The 9,400-nt window shown below is 51.0% G+C and overlaps 1 protein-coding gene across 2 annotated transcripts in view; it reads left to right on the top strand.

The window, feature by feature from the left end:
• Positions 1-269: 269 nt before the first annotated feature.
• The window catches only part of Ralb (RAS like proto-oncogene B), a 43,834-nt gene continuing 34,703 nt past the window's right edge, over positions 270-9,400 (top strand). Inside the window, exon 1 of one of the 2 annotated variants that reach the window (XM_075987718.1) lies at positions 270-503. The gene's annotated coding sequence lies outside the window, so the exon portion shown is untranslated. Of the gene's footprint in view, positions 504-801; positions 895-9,400 lie in introns of those variants that run through there. The other variant, XM_075987719.1, reaches the window with a different exon arrangement.

Below are 9,400 nucleotides of genomic sequence, written 5' to 3'. Positions count from 1 at the left end.
CACTGCCTTCTATCAGCTCTGTCCTTGTTTTTTTTTTTTTTTTTTCTACTACTCTGGCCTCACTTTGGCTTCCCCGGGAGTGCACCCGCCCACGCCCGGCGTCCCCAGACAAGTTCCCAAGCTCCGCCACTGCAGCAGCGGTCACGTGCGCCAGTCCCTCGGAGGAGGCGAAAGGAAGGAGGGGTGGGCGGGGCCGTCCCTCAGCACCACGCCCTTACACTCAAGACGCTTCCTCATTGGCGAAAGTTTGGAGGTACCGCTTCGGATTGGTCGGTAGGCGTGGCCTCGGGGAGCGGAAGGGAGGGCCGGCTCTGGAGAGGCCAGGGTTGACCGGCGGACAGCGGGAACGCGCTCCGGGGGGTGGGGACGCGAGCTCACGGCTGCTCAATGACAAATCGACTGGGTACAGCTGGGGTCCGGCCCCAGGACGGGGCGGGGCGCGCGTGAGAGCGGCGAGTCTGGTTGTGCGTGCGGCCGGAGCAGCGGTGGGACGGGTTCCCCAGGTAAGGATGCTGCGCCCCGCAGGGACCCTAGGCACGGAGTGCGCTCTGGGATAGGGAAGTGGATGCTCTCCCCGCGCGATCGCGGGCCTCCTTGTTCCACGTTGGGAGGGAGGGAGGGAGGGACACGTCCCCTGAAGAAAGACAACGCCCCGGGCCGCGCCCCGCTTGGCTTGGGAAGGTGTCCCCTGGGAAAGCCGGAGGGCCTCCCAGCGAGATCTGGGGGTGCTGAGGGCATGGGGGAGGCGCCCCAGTTTCTCTTTCCTTTGCTGCTTGTCCTTCCCTTTTCCCACAAATGACCACTTCCTGCCTTTTTGGGCCTCCCGCCGGAGTTGGTCCACTTCCTCAGTTCCTTTCAGAGCGATAAAATGTTGCCCAAACTTCTTTCTTAAAGGTAGGAACTTGTTCTTTGGGTGACCTGGGGCTTGGATTCTTGAAGTTTGGAAGGGACTTGGTTGGTTGTGAATTACTTTTTGATCCGGTCTTCCAAATGCCTTTCGGAGTGTGACTAGCATTAAAGGTGGCTTCTAGAAGCACGGTGGCTGGAAGGATTTTCCTGGCCTGGGCGTCTTGACTCCAGGTGCTTGGCTCTGACCTGGAGCCTCAGAGTGCGCCACACCCACAGCGGCGTCCTTCCTCCCACCGCGTTCATTTCCAAGTGAATACTAGAACCTTGGAACTTTGACGTTTAAAGGCTGTTCTTCTGGGGAGCGGGCCTGGAGTCTCCAGTGGACAGATTATTCTTTGATTTGCCTTCAGCCCTTGTAGACAGAGAACCCCTTGCTCCGCCTTGATTTCCTAATCACTTTTCTTCAATTTGGGGGATATTGAATGATCAAAGCTTATCATAGAGGAAGGACTTGGGTTAGCTGTGCCAATTGCTTTAAAAGAGCAATATTCTTGGATGTCAAGTCTGAGAACACATTAAAGTGGTGATGAAGTTGTAAGGATTAGGGAACCAGGAAAGGAGGTCCTGAATATTGGGAAGAACAGGGACTTGAGCCAAGGTTAGACGCAGGTGAACTCCTCGTGTGTTAGACTTGGTCCTTTGTAGCCCAGGCTGACCTGGAACTTATGTAAGGAGAATGACCTTGAACTTATGATGTTCCTGCCTGGAGTCTGCGTGTTCTACTGCGCAGTGCTAAGGATGGAACGGATGGAACCCGGGGCTTCTTGTATGCTCAAGAACTCTACAGTGGCTCAGGAACTTTCTTAGTGCTGTGGTCTAGAGGAGGTCCCTTCTCTGAACGCCAGCATCAATGCAGCTGTGAAAAGGTTGGTCAACCACCCCCACGGTCAGGACTCTGTGAGTCTGAGTCCGGGAGGCAGCATTTAAGATACTCTCTGTGGGAGGGGCGTGAATCTGGGATTTGATGGAATGCTGGCCAAGAGTCGCACACCATCAGCAGCCTGTGAAGATGCTGGGAGTTGGTGGGACTCTCTGGGTCCTCCCAGGGAGTGTGGAGATGCTGTGTCTTCTTGACTTTCTTTCTCATCCACCAAGAGGTAAATAGCTTCTGCTATCAGGTGCTCCCTCCATGATGCACCGCTTTGCAACAACCCCCAAAGCAACAAGCCAATAAGCCATGGGCTGAAGCTGTGATGTATGTGTGTGTATGTATGTATGTATGTATGTGTGCTTCCATATGTGTGTGTATATATGTATTTTAGATTTTTATTTATATGTTGTGTGCATATGTTTATATGTGCATATATATGTATTTTAGATTTATTTTTACTTGTATGTTGTGTGTATATATGTATATTTATGCATTTTTTAGATTTATTTTTATTTGTGTGGTATGTGTGTGCATGTGTGCACATGAGCGCCCATGTGTGCTTATATCTTTGGAAGTCAAAAGAGGACATGGATGGGATTGATCCCTGGAGCTAGGGTGACAAACGATTGTTCGCTGCCCCACATGGGGGCTGGGAACCAAACTTGGGTCCTCTGTAAGAGAGGCAAGTGCTCCTAACTGCTGAGCCATCTCTCCAGCCCTTGCTGCTTTGTTTATTATTATTATTTTTTTTTTTTGGTTTTTTCGAGACAGGGTTTCTCTGTGGTTTTGGAGCCTGTCCTGGAACTAGCTCTTGTAGACCAGGCTGGTCTCGAACTCACAGAGATCCGCCTGCCTCTGCCTCCCGAGTGCTGGGATTAAAGGCACGCGCCACCACCGCCGGGCTCGCTTTGTTTATTATTGTGTGTATACAGCACACGTGTGAAGGTCAGAGGTCCACTTTGTGCAGTTTGTTCTTCCCTTCCACTTTTACTTGGGTTTTCAGGATCAAACGCAGGCTGTCAGGCTTGTGTGGCGAGCACCTTACTAAGGCATCTCGATGGCCCTGGAGGCTTCTTTTTAGAATTATGTATACAATATTCTGTCTGCGTGTATGCCTACAGGCCAGAAGAGGGCACCAGACCTCATTACAGATGGTTGTGAGCCACCATGTGGTTGCTGGGAATTGAACTCAGGACCTTTGGAAGATGAGGCAATGCTCTTAACCTCTGAGCCATCTCTCCAGCCCTTTAAGTGGAGTCTTAAGTCTGTGACATAAGTGGGAAGAAACTGAGGTACAGTCCCCTGTAGGTGCTCTCTTGATTCTGCCCACTCCAGAGCCTTTACTGTGTGTGTTAGGAGTTGGACGAGGGTCTTGTGCACGGCGAGGCACACATTCCGCCGCCCGTGTGGCATCCCAGCTTCTCCTCTTCCTTTCCAGTTCCACCTGGGAACAGTGACTGCTCTTTTTGTTTGTTTGTCTTTGTTTTAGGAGACTTGGTTTCTCTGAGTAGCCTTGGCTGTCCTTGAACTCACTCTTAGACCAGGCTGTCCTTGAACACACAGAGATCCACCTGCCTCTGCCTCCCAAGTGCAGGGATTAAAGGCGTGCACCACCGCTGCCTGGCAAAAATAACTGCTCTTATCTGAGATCCAGCAAGGTTTTACTGTGCCTGAGGCCGTGTTTTTCCAGGATTCTCTGTAGAAAAATTGTGGGTGTAAGTTACTAGATAGCTTTGGAAAATAGGACCTAGACACTAAAGGTAGGAAAATGGGAATTGGAACCTTATATGGAATCTGGAAAGTTCTTGGTAGATGGTGGAAATAGAGATGTTGTCTGTTCTTTGTGTTTTGTCTGTTTGATTTGGTACTACGGGTGGAGCCTCAGAATTTTTAATTCCTAGGCTAGGATGATGGCTCATGGGTTGCCTTACAGGGGTAAGGACTAGAGTTTGGGTTCCCAGAACCCAAATAAATGCCCAGTGGGCACAGCAGCCTGCCTGAAATTCCAGCATGGGAAGGAGACAGGATCCCTGGAGAAAGTGGGCCAGCACGTGAGATTACCCGTATCAGCGAGCTCTAGGCTAGACTGGGTGATTTATGACGTGAGCTTCAACCTCAACATGCATGTGCACATGTGTGCAAAGCACCTACAACACAAGCAGATAGTGCACACTTATGTATACACACGCACACACACACACACACACACACACACACACACACACACACACACGGAAGGAAAAAGATCTTTTTTTTAATCCCCTAAGATAGGGTTTCTCTGTAGCTTAGGACCCTGTCCTGGAACTAGCTCTGTAGACCAGGCTGGCCTTGAGCTCACTTGCCCGCCAGTCTCTGCCTCCCCAGTGCCGGGATTAAAGGTGTGTACTACCACCACCTGGCAAGATCTTCACTCCATTCTGGCCTTGAAGTTCTTCAAGGTTCCTGCCTTGGGGGTGGTGGCTTAAGGCTCCGGGAGAAGTTTGAAGGCTGGGAGTTTGTGCTGTACCGTTCAGTCGTGGTGAGTCTCTCTGGATTCTGTGACTAGAGCTCTCCCCCGCCCTGCTCATTTCATTTCTGAATGTGGGGGTCATCCTTTGGAGACTTTGAATCCAGAGACACTGTCATAACAACCAGAGCTGTTGGCATGGAATTCTGTGAGCTGTCTGTCTGCAGGAAGACAGAATACTAGAACCCCACTCCCTGAGCTGCTGAGGACTGAACCCAGGACCTTGTGTATGCTAGGCAACTACTCTACCACTGAGCTAATCCCTACAGCACAGGAGAGAGGTGTGTGTATGTGTGTGTGTGTGTGTATGCATATATGCATGTATATGTATGTATACGTATGTGTACGCATGCACACACGCATTTGGAGGTCACAGGACAGACCACAGGGTCTGTCATTCATCTGAACTTTGCCCTGTAGGTCAGGCTAACTGGTCTGTAACTTTCCAGAATCCTTTTAGCTCTGCATTCTACTGAGACTGGGGTTTCAGGAATATACCAGGCCAGGCTTCCTACCATGGGATTGAACGCAAGTCCTTTCACTTGCAAGGCAAATACTTTACCTGCTGAGCCATCTCCTCAGCCCTGAGCCCCACTATTTTTTATTGATTTTATTTTTTCTTTCTTAATTTTTTAGTTCCCTATGCTAAGAATTGAATGTAGGACCTTGTATGTGAGGGGCAGTTTCTCTCTCACCGAGCTAAACCTCCATCCTGGCTCCAATTACTTCTGAGCAGCACCTGTTAGATGAGCCAGAAAAGGTCAAAATGGGGCATCAATCTTCAAGGGATCTGAGTCACCATGTGGGTCCTGGGAACTGAAGCCAAGTCTTCTGGAAGAGCAACCCAGTTCTCCTAACCACTGAGTCCTCTCTCCAGTCCCAACTGTGAACTTCTGATCCTCCTGTCTCCACCTTCTCAGTGCTGAGCTAACAAAGGTGCACCTCATCCATGGTCCACACAGTGCTAGGGAGGAGCCCAGAATGTTACATACGCTGGGCTCACTCTCCACAACTGAGTTGCCTCCAGACCGCCACTGGCCTTCTTGAAGACTCGCCTCTACATTTTTTTTCTTTTGTTGTTTTCATTTTTGACACAGGCTCTCTCTTGTAGTTCTGGCTGTCCTGGGAACTCACTCTGTAGACCAGACTTGCTGAGTCTCAGAGAGCCCAGACTTGCTGAGTCTCAGAGAGCCCCCTGCCTCTGCCTCTTGAGTGCTGGAGCTAAGGCATGTGCTGCCACCGCCCAGCTTCTTTTTTGAAAAAGTTTTAGACTAGACACTATTGAGATGATTTTTGTTATGGTGCTTCCCAAAGCATGAGGACGCTGTAGGAGATAAAGATACCTCTGGAGTGCCTGCTGTTCTAGAAACTTCCATATCATACCTGAACCCTCAGGTTCTTTCTTCTGGTTCTTCATTGTCAGCTCCTAGAATTAATCGGTCAAATATGCAGTAGTTTTAGAAATTAGAAATTTAAAACTTGTGGGTCCCCAAACTAAATGGAATGCAGAGATTCTTTTAAATCAACTCCAAAACAAGTGGATGAAAAAAAATTGTTGACAAAGTGATCTCCTTGGCAAACAGCTTAAAGTGGTTATTGGTCTGTGTAGGGTTTTTGTGGACAGTTATTTTTGTGTGTGGAGGTTGGATTCTCTCTCTCCAACCGTGTGAATCCTAGAGAGAGAACTCAGGTCGTCAGACTTGGTGACAAGTGACCTTCATCTGCTGGACAGCTCACCAGTTCATCTACTCACTACATGTCCGCCTCTCTTCTTTTTGAGACAGAGTCTCACTGTGGAATTCTGGCTGGCCTGGAAGTCGTCATCTAGACCAGGCTGGCCTGGAACTCACAGCTTCACCTGCCTCTGTCTCCCAGTGCTGGATTAAAGGCGTTCAGCTCTATGCCCAGCCACCTTTCTTTCTGAGATACGGTCTCTTGTTGAACCTGCAGCTTACCCATTTTGCTAGACTGGCCAGCCAGTGAGCCTCAAGGATCGTCTTGTCTCTGCCTCCTGTTGGGATTACAGACCCGTCCCAGCAGGCATGGGTTCCGGGCATCTGAATGCAGACCCTTGTGCTTGCAGTCAGCGCTTTACCCACAGAGGCATTTCCCCAGCCCCATGCTCTGGTCTTTTGTCACACAGGCTGGCCCTCCCTCTACTGCAGGTCTGTCTCCTACTTCTGTTTTTTTTTGAGACAGGCTCTCAGGTAACTAAGACTGTCCTTGGACTCCCTGTGTAGCTGAAGAGAGCCTGAACCTCTTGTCTCCACCTCCCAAGAGCTGAGATTACAGAGGTACACCGCGCACCAGCTTTGTGTGCTTCTGGAAATGGAATCCCGGGCTTCAAGCCCATGAATGAGCGCTCTGCTAACTTGAGCCAGTTCACTGTAGGAAGGAAGCTCTAGGTGTAGTGGTTGGAGAGGAGGAGCTGGTGGGGCAAGGTTTGTGGACCCTATTTAGAAGAGGGTTTAGATTTTACCAATCAATGGTGACCCTTTGGAGTGCTAAACACATTACTGTTCGCTGCTTTAGAAAATTCACATGGGCTAGGGAGTCAGTTGATTTGCTTAGGTGCTTGGCATGCAAGCACAGGGCCCTGAGCTTGATCCCCAGGACCCATGTTAAAACAAAACAAGGCTAGTAAGAGCTGGCACGGCAGCCTGAGTTTGTAATCCCAGTGGAAGTGGAAACAGGAACTTTCTGGGATGTGACCAGCTGGCCTGGCTTATTAATGGACTCCGGGCCAATGCCGGACCCTGTCTCAGAAATCAGCTGTAGAGGTGGGGACGTGGCTCTGCTAGGAGAGTGCTGCCTGGAGTGAGGGAAGCCCTGGGTTCCATCCCAGCATCACATAAAAGCAGGTATGAAGACGCACACTCACTCCGAGCGCTGAAGTAGCATCAGGAGTTGACAGCTGTCCTTGACGGCACAGAGAGTTCCAGGATACCCAGTCTATAAAGGACAGGAACAGATTGAAGAATATACCTGATGTTGACCTCTGACCTCCTATGTGTACATGCATGAGTGCATGCGCACACACACACGCGCGCGTGCGCACACACACACACACACACATTTCAGGGGCCTGTGTGGACACGGTTTGAAGAGGGGCTGAGGTGGCACAAGGAGTCTGGCAGCTGTGGCCGGTTGCTGCAGCTTGGTAGGGGCAGAGAAGGTGGAAGAGTGGGGTGGGTGGGAAAGGTCCTGTGGAGCCCGAGTCAGGAGACTAGTGAATAGAACTGGGGAGAAACAAGGGGATGCAGAATGATTCCCAGGTCTGGCTTGACTAATGTCTGATGTCCCCGCTCCTAGGGGCTTGAGTTGCTGTTGTGGGGGTTGGGTGGGTGGAGAGGGAGTGTGTGTGTCCTAGTGTGTGGAGGAGTGTGTGTGTCCTAGTGTGTGGAGGAGTGTGTGTGTCCTAGTGTGTGGAGAGGGAGTGTGTGTGTCCTAGTGTGTGGAGAGGGAGTGTGTGTGTCCTAGTGTGTGGAGAGGGAGTGTGTGTGTCCTAGTGTGTGGAGAGGAGTGTGTGTCCTAGTGTGTGGAGGAGTGTGTGTGTCCTAGTGTGTGGAGAAGGAGTGTGTGTCCTAGTGTGTGGAGAGGGAGTGTGTGTGTCCTAGTGTGTGGAGAGGGAGTGTGTGTGTCCTAGTGTGTGGAGAGGAGTGTGTGTCCTAGTGTGTGGAGAGGAGTGTGTGTGTCCTAGTGTGTGGAGAAGGAGTGTGTGTCCTAGTGTGTGGAGAAGGAGTGTGTGTGTCCTAGTGTGTGGAGATGGAGTGTGTGTGTCCTAGTGTGTGGAGGAGTGTGTGTCCTAGTGTGTGGAGAGGAGTGTGTGTGTCCTAGTGTGTGGAGAGGAGTGTGTGTCCTAGTGTGTGGAGAGGAGTGTGTGTGTCCTAGTGTGTGGAGAGGAGTGTGTGTGTCCTAGTGTGTGGAGAAGGAGTGTGTGTCCTAGTGTGTGGAGAAGGAGTGTGTGTGTCCTAGTGTGCGGAGGAGTGTGTGTCCTAGTGTGTGGAGATGGAGTGTGTGTGTCCTAGTGTGTGGAGAGGGAGTGTGTGTGTCCTAGTGTGTGGAGAGGAGTGTGTGTGTCCTAGTGTGTGGAGAGGGAGTGTGTGTGTCCTAGTGTGTGGAGAGGAGTGTGTGTGTCCTAGTGTGTGGAGAAGGAGTGTGTGTCCTAGTGTGTGGAGAAGGAGTGTGTGTCCTAGTGTGTGGAGAAGGAGTGTGTGTGTCCTAGTGTGTGGAGAGGAGTGTGTGTCCTAGTGTGTGGAGAAGGAGTGTGTGTCCTAGTGTGTGGAGAAGGAGTGTGTGTGTCCTAGTGTGCGGAGGAGTGTGTGTGTCCTAGTGTGTGGAGAGGAGTGTGTGTGTCCTAGTGTGTGGAGAAGGAGTGTGTGTGTCCTAGTGTGTGGAGAAGGAGTGTGTGTCCTAGTGTGTGGAGAGGAGTGTGTGTGTCCTAGTGTGTGGAGAAGGAGTGTGTGTCCTAGTGTGTGGAGAAGGAGTGTGTGTCCTAGTGTGTGGAGAAGGAGTGTGTGTCCTAGTGTGCGGAGGAGTGTGTGTGTCCTAGTGTGTGGAGATGGAGTGTGTGTGTCCTAGTGTGTGGAGGAGTGTGTGTGTCCTAGTGTGTGGAGAAGGAGTGTGTGTGTCCTAGTGTGTGGAGAAGGAGTGTGTGTCCTAGTGTGTGGAGAAGGAGTGTGTGTGTCCTAGTGTGTGGAGATGGAGTGTGTGTGTCCTAGTGTGTGGAGATGGAGTGTGTGTGTCCTAGTGTGTGGAGAAGGAGTGTGTGTGTCCTAGTGTGTGGAGAAGGAGTGTGTGTGTCCTAGTGTGTGGAGAAGGAGTGTGTGTGTCCTAGTGTGTGGAGATGGAGTGTGTGTGTCCTAGTGTGTGGAGATGGAGTGTGTGTGTCCTAGTGTGCGGAGGAGTGTGTGTGTCCTAGTGTGTGGAGATGGAGTGTGTGTGTCCTAGTGTGTGGAGGAGTGTGTGTGTCCTAGTGTGTGGAGATGGAGTGTGTGTGTCCTAGTGTGTGGAGGAGTGTGTGTGTCCTAGTGTGTGGAGAAGGAGTGTGTGTGTCCTAGTGTGTGGAGAAGGAGTGTGTGTCCTAGTGTGTGGAGGAGTGTGTGTGTCCTAGT

The sequence above is a fragment of the Microtus pennsylvanicus genome, chromosome 10, assembly GCF_037038515.1.
Source record: "Microtus pennsylvanicus isolate mMicPen1 chromosome 10, mMicPen1.hap1, whole genome shotgun sequence".
NCBI lineage: Eukaryota > Metazoa > Chordata > Mammalia > Rodentia > Cricetidae > Microtus > Microtus pennsylvanicus.
The sequence above is the reverse complement of the archived record's forward strand: the minus strand, read 5'-3'. Positions and strand labels throughout refer to the sequence as shown.